General features: G+C 51.8%; 1 protein-coding gene across 1 annotated transcript in view; it reads left to right on the top strand.

Moving 5' to 3' along the window:
- XKR6 (XK, Kell blood group complex subunit-related family, member 6) overlaps positions 1 to 17,436 on the top strand; it is a 316,543-nt gene that overhangs the window by 137,207 nt on the left and 161,900 nt on the right. The window lies entirely within an intron of this gene.

The following is a 17,436-nucleotide window of genomic DNA, read 5'->3' as shown; positions in this document are numbered from 1 at the left end:
AGCATGCAGACTCATTTCAACAGCCTCCAGTGATGTCCTCGCACCATCACCGACGGCTGCCCTCCTGCCTCTTCTTCTGCCCAGCCCCCTTCCTTCTCCTTCTATGGGCCAAGTAGGTTTAATGGGCTGGCCTCACCCTGGGCTTCTGCTCCTGGAAGAGGGGAATGGATGTTTAATTCTCTTTCCTTTGCACTTCCACAGCCCCCAGGACATGCCCTTCCACCAGGGCAGGGCGGTCTTTCAGGGCGTGTTGAATGAGTGAATGAATGAACAGATATGCATGAGGGAGACTCACCCAGACAGGCCTGTGCTTCTCCCAAATGGGATTGTCAGATGGTGGCTCCTAGTCACAGTGTCTATTCCTATTTTTACTGATTCAGAAGTATTTTTTTTTTTGAGACAGGGTCTCACTCCATCACCCTGACTGGCATGCAGTGGCATGATCACAACTCACTGCATCCTCAGCCTCCCCAGGCTCAGGTGATCCTCCCACCTCAGCCTCCACAGTAGCTGGGACTACAGGTGCACACCATCACGCCTGACTAATTTTTGTATCTTTTTGTGGAGATGGGGTTTTGCCATGTTGCCCAGGCTGGTCTCGAACTTCTGGGGCTCAAGTGATCCTCTCACCCGGGCCTCCCAAAGTGCTGAGATTACAGGTGTGAGCCACCACACCCAGCTGATTCAGAATTGTGAAAACAGCACTCTCCAAGTGGACATCTATTCTGCTTTAGCCCCAGCAAGGAACCTTTGCCATTCATGGTGCTGTGGCCCAGCTGTTTCATCCAGAGCTGGCAGATGAGCCATCTCCAACGTTCGCCCCTAGGTGGACGTTACCTTCAGAATACAGGCTCCAGACATGGCTCCAAACCCTGCCTTGGAGATCTTGGGCAAGTTGTTTCTCCTTGTTGAGCCGTTATCTGTAAAATGGGGATAAGAATATTTACCCTTCATCGGGGTTTGTATTGGGATTAAAAGAGGTATTTCCTTTATGGCACACATACTATTATTGGAATTATTTTAATTCTCTCTTCTCATCTACAAGACTTGTTTTCTGCTCCATCCACAGAGCCCAGTGCAGTGCAGGATGTAATAAGTATTTATTGGATGAAATGCCAGAGAAACAGCAAACTCAGCACTTGGCACATAGTAGGCAGGCATTGAATAGCGGTGATTCCTGTCCACTTTGTCTTCCCCGTCTTCCCCTTCTAGATTGTGAGTTCCTTTGTGTGTGGGAAGTGTAACCTCCTCTTTGTCAGGACTTTGTAACGTCCTAGTCCCTTGTATCAAGGAGAAAAACCCAAACAGACCAATAATCATGTAGATACGAGTCCTGGGGCATCCGAGGATCAGGCCGGGGTCTCCCACAACTGTCCCTCTGGGAGTACAGGGAGCACCCCTAGTTCCCGGCGGGTGGCACCATCAAGGCACAGCGGGGCTGCGGAGGCCGGGGCTCTAGGTCCAGTATGGTCTAGGGAAGGTCTGCAGTGCAGGCTGGAGGCGGGGAGGCCTGAAGAGGTGGAGGCATGGAGGCAGGGAGGCGGGAGGAGGGGAAAGCCCTGCTGCTGACTGTCTCCTCCCCACACTAGCTGTCTCGCCAAAGTCTGGCTCTTAGTCACTGTCCTGATGTCACTTACCTTTACCTGCTAGCACCCCTAAGCCCAGAACTCAGCGTTATTTCTCATTATCTCCGCCTGCCACCCTCCCCAAGCTCTGATCCAACCCTGAGCTTGTGGCTGCTGTGGGGAGTGGCGGTAAAAATGGTAACACCAGAAGTGCACTTACATCAGAAAGCTTAAAAAAAAAAAAAAAAAAAAAAAAGGAATTGGCCGGGCGCAGTGGCTCACACCTGTAATCCCAGCACTTTGGTAGGCCAAGGCGGGAGGATCACGAGGTCAGGAGATTGAGACCATCCTGGCTAACACGGTGAAACCCCATCTCTACTAAAAATATAAAACATTTGCTGGGCGTGGTGGCGGGCCCTTTAATCCCAGCTACTCGGGAGGCTGAGGCAGGAGAATGGCGTGAACCCGGGAGGCGGAGTTTGCAGTGAGCCGAGATCACGCCACTGCACTCCAGCCTGGGCGAAAGAGCGAGACTCCGTCTAAAAACAAAAAAAAAAAAAAAAAAAACAAAAACAAAAAACCAGACCTTATTGCCTGTATCTGGCCACTGTCAAAAAGGGGAATCCCCTGAGTTGGGCGAGCTATTGGACTTAGAGATTTTGTGAAATGCCTAACACCCATCCTGTCACCTACAGGGACACTGCAGGAGCGTTGTTTTTTAGGTGCCACCCTGCGCGCCACGTCCCTTCATCCTGAACACTCCTGGATCCTGGAAATGCTGTTGTCCCCGTGGACCGCGCTCCAACGGGGTCGCGCAGGGGGTTAGAGGGGGCGAGAGGGCGCCGCGGGGTGGGGTCCGGGGGGCGTGGGCCGGGGAGCTGGGAAGCAGAGCCGCGGCTGTCCCGCCCCGCGCCCCCCACTCCTGTCCCGCCCCGCGCCCCTCGCGCCCTGCGCTTCCCCTACTGGCACCGCCGCGCGCCTGGAAGAGGAGCCGAGCTCCTGTCGCTCGCTGGGCCGGGTTGTAAACAAACACTGGAGCGGCGCCGCCCGCGCAGCAGATGGCTCCGCAGCTGCCCGTAGGGCGGGGCCTCCCTCTCGGCGCCGGCGCGGGGACGCGGAGCTGCGCGGTGCCCTCGACCGGGGACTCCCCTCAGGCGCCAGCCCGGCTCTTGTTCGCTGGGGGTTGGAGAGGGAAAACGCAAGCCGGAGCCTCCGGGTCGCTCATTGTGTTTACTGCCGTCATTCGTTACTTCATTCATTCGCTCAACAAAGATTTCTGAAGCGCCAGGACAGTGCTGGGCCCGGCCTACACGATGCTGGCCCACGCAGGGGGTCGCATCTTGGGGAGCGCAGGGGCAGAGCGCCCAAACCACGGGAGCCCTCGAAACCCTGGCCGCCACGCCGCGGATCCAAGCTCTGGGATGCTGAGCCTGCAAAGCTCTTGGTCTGGATAGGAGGCCTTGGGCTTGGATTCAGGCACAGGTGGGTGAGAGCCTGGCCCTGCCCGGCTTACTGGCCCAAGGATTTGGGCCGCTACTTCAGCTCTCTGAGCTTCAGTGTCCTCTTCTGTAAAGCGGGAGTAATTCCACCCACCTGGCAGCGAAGTTGTGCGGATTAAGAACAATGTGCATTTGTGTTTTCTTCTGTACACCTTCGTGTTTTCTAAATATCCCACAGTGAATATACATTCCTTTCTTTTTAAAAACATTTTACTTTAAGTTCTGGGATACGTGCCCCCCCACCCCACGACAGACTCCGGTGTGTGATGTTCCCCTCCCTGTGTCCATGTGTTCTCATTATTCAACTCCCACTTACGAGTGAGAACATACGGTGTTTGGTTTTCGGTTCCTGTGTTAGTTTGCTGAGAATGATGGTTTCCAGCTTCATCCATGTTCCTGCAAAGGACATGAACTCATCTTTTTTATGGCTGCATAGTATTCCATGGTGTATATGTGCCACGTTTTCTTTATCCAGTCTAATCATTGATGGGCATTTGGGTTGGTTCATTTACATAGCAAATAGCCTTTGCTATTGTAAATAGTGCTGCAATAAACATATGTGTGCATGTGTCTTTACAGTAGAATAATTTATAATCCTTTGGGTATATAGCCAGTAATGGGATTGCTGGGTCAAATGGTGTTTCTGGTTCTAGATCCTTGAGGAATCACCACACTGTCTTCCACAATTACAGTCTTTTGAAAATGAGAAAAAATGTTGTGGGAGATTCATTCTCCCTCCCTACTTAAAAATTCACCCATTTCGACTTAAAGACACCACCCCTCCCACATGGGTCACGCTGGGTGCGGGCAGAACACAGCTCAAATGGGGGAGACACAGTCCGATATTCAGTCCTCGAATATTCTAGAATAGTTCCCAGGAATACAATAAGTTTGGGATGAAGGTGGTCATTTAGAGTTAAGGGCAACACATGTGCCACAGACATACGACAAGACACAGACACAATGATTTTCAAGCTATTTTCTTTCTCTTCCTTCATTTAACAAGCACTCATTATACCTTCAGTGTTTGTAAGATGGAGCAGGTGCTCAGCGCTGTGATTCATGTCTGTGCATTGTGTCCTCAGGAACTCCTCATTTAGTAGTAGGATGTGGGTATGAATGTAATAAAAGGTTTTTTTTAAAAAAACAAAAAGCCCAGGGCCTCGCTGAAGGGGTCAGGAAGAGCATTATGGAGGTGGGGTTTGACAGGTGTGCGTTGAAGGTGAGGACAAGGACAGAAGGTGACATCAGACCAAGCTTGGACACAGTCGCCAGTGGATCCCGGGTCCTTCCTTCATTCCACCCAACGCAGGGACTCCTGCTGAACAAAACTACACCCGCCCAGCCTCTGTGACCTTGAGAATTCATGGGACTTCCTCACATGTGTGAAGTGAGGGCAAAGCACTTACCTTGGCGTGTTGTCGTGAGGATGAGCCAAGATGATGCATGTGATGAGGGCAGAAAACTGGGACCGCTGGACAAGTGTCACTTCTCGTCCATTTGTTCATTCATTTATTCAATAGGTGGTTTTTGAGCCTCTCCTTTGTGCCAGGCCCTGTTTGTTTCAAAGCAGTGAACAAAACAGACAAAAAGCCCTCTCATGCAAGCTTACATTCTAGCGGGAGAGGGAGACAGAGAATACCAGAAATAAATAAGGTATCTAGTGAGTTAGTGACAAGTGTGACAGAGACAAATAAAGCAGGCAGTATGGAGTACAAGGGCTCCTTATAGAGTAATTCTTTATTCTATAAGGAATAAGGATGTTATCCTTTATTCTACAAGGGATAAGGATGTTATTCCTTATTCTTTAGTTTGGGTGACAAATAGGATCCATGAAGAGAGGGAGAGTCATAGGAAGAATTTTTGTGTTTACATTGGGTCTAGGGGCATCCAGAACGGCTTTTGAGCAAGGGTGTGATTTGGGCTGTGCTTCAAGATCGTGGCATGGTTGCAGCTTGTACGCAGATTGCAGGGAGTGCAGCCAGGCAGGAGGGAGCACCCTGGCAGTGAGAAAGGGCACAGTGGGCTCCAGGCAGCCAAGGACAAGGCGTCAGACCCGGGCTGGTGGGTACCAACGTGGGGGTAGAATCCACCTTGCCTGTGGGTTTCTTAGCTTGGACTGGGAGAAGTGAGACTAGAGGCCTGAAGGGTGAGACTAGAGGCTTGAAAGGGGCAAAGAGAGTTGCATCCTCCCAGCTGATCCCCTGGCTGGAGCCTGGGAAGACGGGAGGGGCAGGAAGGCAGATGCACCCAAGACTGCAAGACTTGGGAAAGGGTTCATGGCTCCCTCTCCCATTGAAGAAAAGGTAGTGGGGTCACACAGAGTACGAGCACCCTTCAGACTTCACCTAAATCAATGGCGACATTAATTGCTGCACTTGTGTGGCTGCCTCCATAGACCACTCAGGTTCCGGAACGCAGTGACGCCAATGACCTGCCCTTCCCCAGTTCCAGGGAAGCTGGGGTCAGACAGCCAGAGGTGCCTTTGTGGGGATGGTGCTCTTCGAGGAGTTGCGTTTGGGGTAGCTGAACATCTCCAAACCAAGTGCCAAGAGCCTGCTATGTGCACAGAAATGTCTGCCCACCCTTTCCACACTTTCCGGGTGAACACGGGGGATGTTTACCCAGGAGTCCTCAGAAGAGCCTGTGCGCTGCCGGCGTTCGGGAGCAACTGGGGAACCCGTGTTTAGCAATGTGGAGAAGGGAAGGAGATGGGAAAGGCAGGCACTTGTGGGAAATGTAAATTACAGCAATGTAAATAAAGAGCTTCCCAGTAAACGCATAAATAAAAAGCAGGCAGCAATCCCCTGGGAATAGTAATCAGGCTCAGCTTGCTTCTGCCTCCTGGAGTCTGAGGAGTGCGGCAGGACGCCTCTGGAAGGCTCTCATCTCGCGCTCCTAGAGGAGGAAGCTCCCCAGCCCCAGCAGCACGGGGTCCAGGAGGAGCTGGGACGTCATCCACGGCCTCCTATGGGGCATCCAGCAGGGGGCGCTGGGGAGAAGTGGGGCGGGAGAGGAATCCTGAGTCCGGACCCAAGGGCTGCAGAGACCCCGAAGCAGGGGAGGGGGCCTTCAGACAGGCTTCCTGCTGTTGCTACTTGAGGTTGGTTTGCCTGGAACACAAAGTGTATGGAGGTGGGGTATGAAGGAAATCAGGTTTTATGAGGAGGTTGTGTGACCAGAACTGTGACCCAGGGTCCCCAGGCCAGGGCTTCTTGCCCACCCTCCACCCCATGGCTTTCCTCCCTGTGCAGTGAACTCCAGGGCCTGCTGTGCTGCCTCTACCAGGGGAGGTCACCGTGAGGCTGTGCAGGTCATTCTGGAAAGCCCCATGTGCCCTTTGCAAGCAAAGTCCTAGGTGAAGCCAAGAGGCCCCGTCCATGCAGTCGCCTCAAGCACCAAACCTGTTATTTGTCAGACAGAGCTGTCCTGGGACATGGACTGGGGGGCAGCGGCCAGACTCGCCAGAGGGGCTGCTGCTGTCTCTTATACACATCTAGATGTGTATAAGAGACAGGGGTCTAGGGGCATCCAGAACGGCTTTTGAGCAAGGGTGTGATTTGGGCTGTGCTTCAATATCGTGGCATGGTTGCAGCTTGTACGCAGATTGCAGGGAGTGCAGCCAGGCAGGAGGGAGCACCCTGGCAGTGAGAAAGGGCACAGTGGGCTCCAGGCAGCCAAGGACAAGGCGTCAGACCCGGGCTGGTGGGTACCAACGTGGGGGTAGAATCCACCTTGCCTGTGGGTTTCTTAGCTTGGACTGGGAGAAGTGAGACTAGAGGCCTGAAGGGTGAGACTAGAGGCTTGAAAGGGGCAAAGAGAGTTGCATCCTCCCAGCTGATCCCCTGGCTGGAGCCTGGGAAGACGGGAGGGGCAGGAAGGCAGATGCACCCAAGACTGCAAGACTTGGGAAAGGGTTCATGGCTCCCTCTCCCATTGAAGAAAAGGTAGTGGGGTCACACAGAGTACGAGCACCCTTCAGACTTCACCTAAATCAATGGCGACATTAATTGCCGCACTTGTGTGGCTGCCTCCATAGACCACTCAGGTTCCGGAACGCAGTGACGCCAATGACCTGCCCTTCCCCAGTTCCAGGGAAGCTGGGGTCAGACAGCCAGAGGTGCCTTTGTGGGGATGGTGCTCTTCGAGGAGTTGCGTTTGGGGTAGCTGAACATCTCCAAACCAAGTGCCAAGAGCCTGCTATGTGCACAGAAATGTCTGCCCACCCTTTCCACACTTTCCGGGTGAACACGGGGGATGTTTACCCAGGAGTCCTCAGAAGAGCCTGTGCGCTGCCGGCGTTCGGGAGCAACTGGGGAACCCGTGTTTAGCAATGTGGAGAAGGGAAGGAGATGGGAAAGGCAGGCACTTGTGGGAAATGTAAATTACAGCAATGTAAATAAAGAGCTTCCCAGTAAACGCATAAATAAAAAGCAGGCAGCAATCCCCTGGGAATAGTAATCAGGCTCAGCTTGCTTCTGCCTCCTGGAGTCTGAGGAGTGCGGCAGGACGCCTCTGGAAGGCTCTCATCTCGCGCTCCTAGAGGAGGAAGCTCCCCAGCCCCAGCAGCACGGGGTCCAGGAGGAGCTGGGACGTCATCCACGGCCTCCTATGGGGCATCCAGCAGGGGGCGCTGGGGAGAAGTGGGGCGGGAGAGGAATCCTGAGTCCGGACCCAAGGGCTGCAGAGACCCCGAAGCAGGGGAGGGGGCCTTCAGACAGGCTTCCTGCTGTTGCTACTTGAGGTTGGTTTGCCTGGAACACAAAGTGTATGGAGGTGGGGTATGAAGGAAATCAGGTTTTATGAGGAGGTTGTGTGACCAGAACTGTGACCCAGGGTCCCCAGGCCAGGGCTTCTTGCCCACCCTCCACCCCATGGCTTTCCTCCCTGTGCAGTGAACTCCAGGGCCTGCTGTGCTGCCTCTACCAGGGGAGGTCACCGTGAGGCTGTGCAGGTCATTCTGGAAAGCCCCATGTGCCCTTTGCAAGCAAAGTCCTAGGTGAAGCCAAGAGGCCCCGTCCATGCAGTCGCCTCAAGCACCAAACCTGTTATTTGTCAGACAGAGCTGTCCTGGGACATGGACTGGGGGGCAGCGGCCAGACTCGCCAGAGGGGCTGCTGTACTATAAGGCGGGGCGGGCGGAACCCCATGCTGCTCCCTGCAGGACTAAGGGAGGCCTGTGGCTCTCCTAGACCCAGGAGCCTCCTCAAAGACACCCCTTGACTTGCCTGTAGGCAGGCTTCCCTGAGCCCTCAAAGCCCCGTCCTTGGGCTCTGGCCTTGGCCTGCTTACTCCAGTTTTAGCAAGAATCCTACTGGGTCAGGATTTTAGTGAAAATCCCCCACCCTTGATATCTGATCAGATGCCTCCTGCCCCACCCTAGGGATCTTATTGCCTTGGCCTGCTTGCAGCAAGAACCCCCCCAGCCTTCACTTTCCTCTTAGTGATATCCGTCCATCTACCCCATGCTGCTTCTGGGCTGTGAATCTCTACTTGTCTTTGTTGTCATCAGAGTTGAGCCCAATCTCTCACTTCCTGGAAAACCCCAGGATAGTAGTCCCTATACCTGGTGGCAGTCCTCCTGAATAAAGTCAGTCTTACCACAGTAGTAAGTGGCAGGAATAATTTTTTCTTTACTACCGCCTCCCACAAACATCCAAGCAAAGCCTCTGGGTGTGGCCATCTGCTTGTCTACGGCCCCCTCTAGCTGCGTTTTGATATTCCCCTTCTGCAGAGAAGACAGCATTGGCCCAAGCCCAGGCCTCCACGAACCCACAGGGCCTTTGCATGAATTAGGAAAGGGCCTCTTCCTTGGGTGGCTCCCCTTAGTGTGACCTGGACACCTGTATGAGGTGGGCTGGCCCTCCCGGGAGCTCCCAGGGCCCCAGTGAGCACTACCCTGGCAGCCCCCGCCCTCGGACCCTCACACACACCAGCAATATCACACCCCATCCGCCCACACTCCCTTCCTCCTTCCCACCCACCACCGAGGATAGGCAACTGTTCTGGGGTGTTCCCTCAGTGGGGACAGGAATTGGGTTTCCTAAAGGGCTGGCAGGAAGGAGAAGTGACTGCAGGTCCCTCCCAGAGTGTGGCTGGGAAAGGGCCCCATGAGGCAGGCATACGTGTGTACTTATAACATTGCCAGGTGGATTTATGTAGCTCTTCACTGCTACTGCAGGACTCTGTACCCACGCACGCAACTCTCAGATAAGTTGGTCTGCAATGTAAACGGCACGCCTCCCCAGGACATTGCCTATTTGGACAGTGTGCAACTTGAATACAGGTACATGGATGGAGTTCTTGTCCAGGGCACATAGTCTGTGAGCCAGGCTTCAGGTCTTGCGGCTTCTAGTGGTCATTAGAGGAGGGTTAGTAGTTAGGTCAGACTTACTGTGTGCTCTCTCCTTCCACCTCTGGTCCTGCTCAGCACTTGCTGCCCAGATACGGCTTGCTTTGGAACAATGGCCATGTCCAGAAGAGGGAGGGGGATATGGCTGCCCTTGCATGCAATTCTCTCAAACCTCTAACTTCATTTAACCACCTGAAATGACACCTCCCAGGAAGCATGACTGCGTTCTTGGAACTTTCACCCTTTGATTCCCTACCCAGCATTCCTACCATATTTTATTTTGCACAAAACAGTGTTATCACATAATGTTAGAGGAAATATAAAGAAGGAAAAGCATCCTCTCTAGTTCTGTCTTTGTAGCGCATTGGTTCAGCAGTTCTTTGCATTTTCCTGTGTTCCCTCCAGAAAGCATGTTTGTGCGTGGCTGAAAGCTCCATGTACACATGTTAAAATCATGGAATTCTAGAGTGCGGAAAGACCTAGGTAATATCTCCCCCTCTCTTCCCTGCTTAGGTGGCATGGGGGAATGTTTGCTGGAGAGAAGGAATGGCAAAAAGTGAAGTCATGTGAGCTGGGGTATGTTTTTATTTTTATCCACAAGACAGCACAAGTGATTCTTGGTCCCTATGGGAATTCTCAGGAACAGAGGGCTAGGAACAGATTAGATCAATGAAAGCTGGTTCCAGAGAGAACAAGCCATTGATAAATTCCAGCACTGCCAGTCAATCAGAGTTCATCTGTTTCCGGGAGCCAGAGTCAGGAAAGGGGTGCAGGAAGGGCAGCGCCTGCTGGGAGCTGGTGACCAAGACCTGCAGGGACGCCGCCCCTCCTCCTGCCATGAATCATTCATTACCTCCTCCGTCTGGGAATGGGGAAGAGACGCAGCTCCCTGGGAGCCAGCTTTCTTTCTAATTAGCGCCAGGAGGACCTGGATTGATCTCTGCTGTGGTTGATGTGTTTACCCTGGCGGCAGGGGAGTCGGGCCACTCACAGGAGAGGGTTAAGTGTGCTGGGCCGGAGACCTCAGGGTTGCTTAACGCAGAGACTTTAGAGACTTTGGAAATAAAATAAGCCCTTGCCCTTAGCCCTGGCCATCTATGTTTTTAAAGTAGCAAGGTGCCTGAGGCCTGGAAGAGGAAGTGATTCCTCCACGATGGCACATGGCAGCCTAGTAGTGAATCCCAGGCTGCTGCTCTTGGGCAGTGCCTGCGGGGGCTCGGAAGGAAGCCTGCAGTTTCTTGGGAGGCATTGGCTTCACCCTGAGTGGTCAGCTGGGCTTCAGCCCTCCCGCCTAGGCTGCGCCCCATGCAGTGCTCTCTGGCACCCCTGACTGAGTCCCTCAGCACTGTGACCAAACATCCCAGACGCGCAGCACAGGCCGGGGCTTCAGCGACGCAGGTGCCCAGTGGTACGAGACAGCCCAGAAGGCTTTCTGCAGGCGGGCAGGAGGCCTAGGATACTTTAGCCCCTGCTAGGGGAGTGGGAGGAGGGTAGGCAGCAGAGGAATCCTGATGAGCCCTCCAGAGGTCCTCAAGCTTTCCCAGAGTGTGCTGCTCTGGGCTCACTCCCGGTGGGCAAGGCCATTCCAACTGGAAACAGGGGTCAGGCTGGGTGTGGGGAAGAGAGGAGCAGACACCAACTTTAACTCAGGGTAGGGGCAATGGGGAGAGAAAACCAGGGGAAGACAGAACTGGGCTCTGGGCTCCCCCACCGGCCAGACGGCCAGAGCCTCATGTCCAGGAACAGGGCTGAAGGAGATGCCCCCACCCTCAGCACACCCATCCCTTCACCAACTCACCCATTCAACAGAGCCTTACCTCGAGCCATCTACATGCCAGACGCCAGTCAGTGTCAGTCCTGGAGACTCCACAGGAAACTGGCCACACAAGCTTCCTATCTTCGAGTTTGCATTTTCATGGGGAAGGCCATAAACAAACAAAAGAGACATTTTCATTTCAGATGACAAGTACTCTGGGAAACAAGAGCTGGGGGACAGATAGTGCCTTATGGGGTTGTTTTAGTTTTGGGAGTCAGGGGAGGCCCCTCTGAGCTCCTATCCTTGAGCAGAGACCTCAGTGGTGGGAAGGAGCACATCAGATCCAAGAAGCCTTCCAGGCAGGAGACTGCAAGCACAGCTCCCCTGGGGTGGGAACCTGCTTGGAGAGTGGAAGGAGAAGCAGGGAAGCCAGTTTGGTTGGAGCAGAAGGAGTGAGGGGTCTGGGGAAGGTGACAGAGAGGCAGGTGGTGGAAAGAACATTGGATTTTATGCTGAAGTATAAGACTAAGCTGTTGAGGGGAGGGAAATTAGAGGACGAATCAACAGGTGCAGCAAACCACCATGGCACACGCCTACCTGTGCAACAGACCACCATGGCACACACCTACCTGTGCAACAGACCACCATGGCACACGCCTACCTGTGCCACAGACCACCATGGCACACGTTTACCTGTGTAACAAACCTACACGTTCTACACATATATCCCATTTCGTTTGTTTGTTTGTTGTTGTTGTTGTTTTAGAAGAAACAACAGACTAAGAAAAAAAGACTAAGCTATTGAAGGGCTTTCAGCACTGGAGGGCTGCAGCCTTATTTCAACCTCAAGTCCTTTATTCTGGCTGCTGTGTAGGGTGGAGGCAGTGGGGAAAAGCTGCCCGTGAATTGAGTCAGGTAGTAGCCGGTGGGATGAGAAGGGAGAGGTTAGGGGTGCAGACATACGTTCTGCAGGTGGGGGAAGAAGGATCAGGCATGGGGCGTGAGGAAAAGAGGAGCCAAAGATTTGCCTTGTGTTTTTGGCTTGAGCAACTGGATAATGTGATGATGTCCTTTACTCCGCTGGGGAAGCCTGAAGGAAGAACAGGCCTGGAGGGGAAAACTTAAGAGTTCAGTTTTGAATTTGGAAAGTTGGAGGTGCCTGCGAAACACCCTTGGGGAGGTGTAGGGCTTGGAGATGTCACTTTGGGAGTCATCAGTGTCTAGATAATGTTAAAAGCCATGGTCGGGAAGAGAGTACTGAGGGGGAGACTGGAGAGACAGGCAGCTGCAGAGGTCTGAGCTTGCTGCACCTGGAGGACAGGAGGTGGGGAAGCCAGCAGGGTGATGGGGGGACAGTGAGCTAGAAGCAAACCAGGAAGAAGTGTCTGGAGCCCAAGGGAAGAAAGGAATCCAGCAGATGGCGGGTGATCTACTGAATTAAATGCTACTACAAGGCCAAGGGAGAGGGCAGCTGAGAGCTGGACATCAGACTTGGAAGGACTAAGGGCTTTGGTGACTTTCTGGCAATAATGAGAGACTGGCAGGGGCTGTTGGTGAATACTGGTAGCTTCTTAGAGACGTTCTGCTCCGATGAGAACCAGAGAATTAAGGGTCATAGCTGGAGGGGATGTGAGGTCAGAGGATGCTTTCATTTTTGAAATCTCTGGGCTGTTATTCTGAGGATAAGGGTGACCAGCAGAGAGAAGAGTGGGGGGTGCAGGGATGAGTGGGGAGTAGCGTTGGGAAATGGAGGATAGGTGTTGAGGAATGGGGCCAGTGATTCTGGGGACATGGTCATCCATCTGTGGTGACAGGAGGGAAGAACAGGCAGGGGATATGTGAGCGAGTGGCTGGATGTGTGGAGTGAGTGGATGTGGTGGTAGAAAAGGGAAGCCATTCTCTACCAAACCGCTCTTCTGTTTGAAAGAAAAGTATCCTCAAGTGTTCTTTTCCTCCCCCGTAGCTTCTTTTCTCTTCCTTCGTAGCTTTTCTGGGATATCAAGTCAGATTCCTTTTTTTTTTTTTTTTCTTAATGAAAGCTCTGTCTGTCTTCTGTTTCCCTCTCTTTTCTCCCTTTTCTGTCCCTTAGATTTGGCTGGGGACCTAAAAATGTTTCTGTCAACACACTTGTCTTTTTCTCATTGTTCTTCATAGAGTTGTAGACTGTCAGAGCTGGAAGGGATCTCTGAGACCATTACCCAGGCCCACCCCCTTATTTTACACTGGTGAGGAGATCATGGCTTGGAGGGACGAAGTGACTCGCTCCAACCAGGACTTAATGTGGACACCACGATTGCCGAGATCAGCCGCAATCTCAGCGGTAGCTGATGTTGGCCATATTCTTGAATCCTGTCACAGTTACATTACCCCTCCCTGTGTCTGGCACGCTTGTCTCTGTTACTCAGTCAGCTTCACTGAATCTGCTGGTCTCATAGAGTACATGGTAGACTTGTGCTAGCCACGACAGCACCGGCCCTGGGAGTAGGATGGGAATCCATTCCTGATATTGCCTTGCAAATGTTTCTGTTTTGCAAGTGAAAACCCTGAGGACCAGAGCATATTGCTCAAGGCCAGGGAGAAACTCCTAGTGGAAACGCGAGATCTCTGTGGTTACAGCAATATGATTTCCTCACAAGGGGCCGGGAAAGGCAATGGACGCTATGTTTTGCAATGGTAAATTGAGGCACAGAAGGGAGAAGTGTCCTTCTAGCCTCTCTGCAGTGGACACAGACTTTCTCTCCTGACCGTGTGTACGCACTGTTTGCCCCTGGGTGACTCCTGAAGGGCTTTTAAAACTAAGTAGAAAAAGACTAGAAAAATTCTGCCCAACAGATTTGGTTCTTTTTTTTCTGTTTCTTTCTCACCCATCATTGAGAGAAGGTTTTTGGTTTTTATCAGCCAGGTGTTTCCAGTGTTAACACTGGCGCCTGCCCTGCCAGCTCACGGGGAGGTGGGCACCTCAGCGGGCCTTGGCAGCCCTCCTTGCAGGATGGGTCTCGCTGCCAAGCCTGCTCCGGGGCCTTAATCCGTTTCCCTCTCTCTGGCTCCCCAGTAAAGAATCCCTCGTGGTGATGTCGGTAGGGTCTTCAGGTGTTGGTAGGTCTTCACATAGAGCCACCCCTGGAGGAGGCTAATTCCCAGCCCCCTGCAGAGAGGCGCAGCGAGCAGCCAGCCCCATGTCAGGGACTGCGTTCCATCAGGCATCCACCTGTTCACAAATAGACTCAAATAAAGTCCCAGCCTGGAAGGACTCTGAACCCTCCTGCCGGGTCATGTCCTGAGAAATGGGGGAACAGATAGAGGTATTGGCTACTCCCCAAACAAGAATTAAAAGAGGCAGCAGAGATGCCAAAAGCAGGTTTCATTAAGCCAGTGGGTGCCTTGCAGCCATTAGAACCTCAAGTGCCTTTTCCAAGAATAAGCCGCTGTGCAGCGCAAAGGCGAACAGAGCGTCCATTCCAATGGGCTCCTGAGCAACCCAGAGCCCAGAGCCCTTTTCTCCCCCAGGAAAGCTTCTTGCTACCAAGGCCAGGCACTTCAGCAGGGTGACCTCTGGAATACCAGTTAGGGCATAGTCATGGGATCTTGTCCCGACTCATGTTCAGCAGACATCCTGTTGATCTCATTGATAAGAGTCTGCAGCCACCTCGGCCACTGTGCACCTGGGCAGCCAGCCAAGCCAGCTTCATTCACGGACAGGTGGGGCTGGCTGGGGTGAGTGGGCAGGACAGTGCCATGGGGACAGCCACCGGGAGGTCTGGGGCTTCGTGGGACAGGGGTAGCACAAACGCTGCGGACCAGAGGCCTGCGGAGTACAGAGTCACCCAGGAAGGGGGCTCAGCCTCCAGGGCTCCCTTCATTTGTGGAGACCCCTGGGCTAGCTCTTCTCCAAATTCACAACTCATCCGAATCCTTGGCTCGGCGGGGAGGCTTTAAAAAATACAGATCTCCAGGTTTCGCCAAGACACTCAGGCACATAGGAGTTGGTCCCAGGAACCTGTATTTTAAGCACACGCTCAGGTGTCCTTGCTGTCTGGTATTGCTTATACACATTAAGAGACCTCAATATGCGTTTCTGCAAGTCTGAAACCATTTCATCAAAGGAACACAGGGACTCTGGTGGGCAGGGCGGGGCAGGGAGAGAAGACAAGAAAGCAGTAGTTTCCCTCCCATGCAGAGAAGACCTGAACTTCCTTCCTGAGTGATCTGCCCTAAACAGCCCGATGTTTCAGAACCGCAGGCAAAGAAAGTTGAGAAACAAGGGCCGGATTCCACTTGCTGATGGTGTGAGGTGACCCGCCAGTGAGATACAGAAGTTCAGCCCCATAGTGTCGAGGTGCTAGGCTTCCCCAGGGCTGAGGGTTACCAGCTTAACATGTGGCTTTCTGGCTGCGGTGACTGAGTGTGGGGTGTGTGTGTTCGAGGGATACAGGGAGTCCCCCTGCCATCACCCTGGGCTGCTGAAGAGGTGGAGCTATTCAGGGTTGCAGTCAGGAGAACACAGGCGCTGGAGTCTGACATGTCTGTGTTTGAGAATTTTCTTGGCAAGGCAGGTAACTCTAAGTTTAGCGTCCCCATCTGTAAAACTGGGACTTTCAACACCAATCAGAAGGTTGTAAAGATTAACTGAAAGAAGTGTCATCCACTGAGCCTGTTCCTGGGGTCATGTAGTGAGATTCAGTAATTGCATGTTCACTGTTGTTAAGGCCAATTTTTTTTTTGGTGGTAAAGTACGTATATTAAATTTACCATTTTAACTATTTGTAAGCATATCGTTTGGTGGCATTAAGTACACTTGCACTTTTGTGCAACCATCGCCACTGTCCATCTCCGGAACTCTTGCATCTTCCCAAACTGAAGCTCTGTCTCCATCAAACAACAACTCCCCATGCCCCCTTTTCCAGCCCCTGGCAACCCTCATTCTACTTTCTGTCTCTGTGAATCTGGCTCCTCTAGGGATCTCACAGATGTGGAATCATGTGGAACTTGTCTTTTTGTGACTGGTTTCTTTTTCATGGAAAATGGGCCAATGATGTATTTTAAATTTAGTTCTATATTCTCATTAAAGCAAAAAATGTACACAGTAGTGGAATCACCATCCTACTCCTGAAACCCATGAAAGCCTCATGGTGTCCATGATGAAAAATTGGAAAATAAAATATTCTTAACATATCTTTTGTGTTACAACTAGTTTTATGACCTGTGCTTTCCCTCCCAGCTTTATTGAGGTATAATTGACAAAGAGAAACTATGTATTAATGGTGTACTATGTGGTGCTTTGATACACTGTGTATACATTGTAAAATGATTAATCAAATAAGCTAATTAATGTAGCTTCCCCTCTCATAGTTATATTTTTCTTGCTGTGAGAACATTTAAGATCTATTCTCTTAGTAAATTTAAAGTAGACAATACATTATTAACTGTAGTCACCATGCTGTGCGTTAGAGCTACAAAGTCTTTCATCCTGCTGAATTGAAACTTTGTACCCTTTGACCAACACCGCCCCCCCGTTTCCCTTCTCTTCTCCCCAGCCCTGGCACCCACCGTCCTCCTCTCTGCTTCTATGAATTTGAGTTGTTTAGATTCCACACATAAGCGAGATCATACACTATTTGTCTTTCCGTGCCTGGTTTATTTCACTTAGTGTAATGTCCTTCAGGTTCATCCATGTTGTTGCAAATAACAGGATTTGATTATCTTTTAAGGCTGAATAAGACTCCATTAAAGATTTATCTATGTATCTATATCTTTATCTGTCTCAGATTTTCTTTATCTATTCATCCATGGATGGCCACTTAAGTTGATTCCTTATCTTGGCTATTGTGAGTAAGCAGCTGGCTTATTTCACTTAGCACAACATCTTCAGGGTTTATCATGTTGTAGCATGTGTCAGAATTTCCTTATTTTTTATAACTGAAAAGTATTCTGCTGTATGTAATAACCACATTTTCTCTATCCGTTCATCCACCGGTGAACACTTGAGTTACTTCTACCTTTTGGCTACTGTGAATAATGTTACTAGGAACATTATAATGTTCATATAAAGGGCACAAATATCTCTTTGAGTCCCTGCTTTCTTCTTTTCTTTTCCTCCCTTTTCCTTTATTTTTCTTTTTTTGAGACAGAGTCTCACTCTGTTGCCCGGGCTGGGGTACAGTGGTGCAATCTCGGCTCACTGCAACCTCTGTCTCCCAGGTTCAAGGGATTCTCCTGCCTCAGCCTCCTGAGTAGCTGGGATTACAGGCACGTGCCACCACACCC

This window comes from Mandrillus leucophaeus, unplaced genomic scaffold, assembly GCF_000951045.1.
Source record: "Mandrillus leucophaeus isolate KB7577 unplaced genomic scaffold, Mleu.le_1.0 Scaffold97, whole genome shotgun sequence".
Lineage (NCBI taxonomy): Eukaryota > Metazoa > Chordata > Mammalia > Primates > Cercopithecidae > Mandrillus > Mandrillus leucophaeus.
This window is presented reverse-complemented; position numbering and strand designations above follow the sequence as displayed.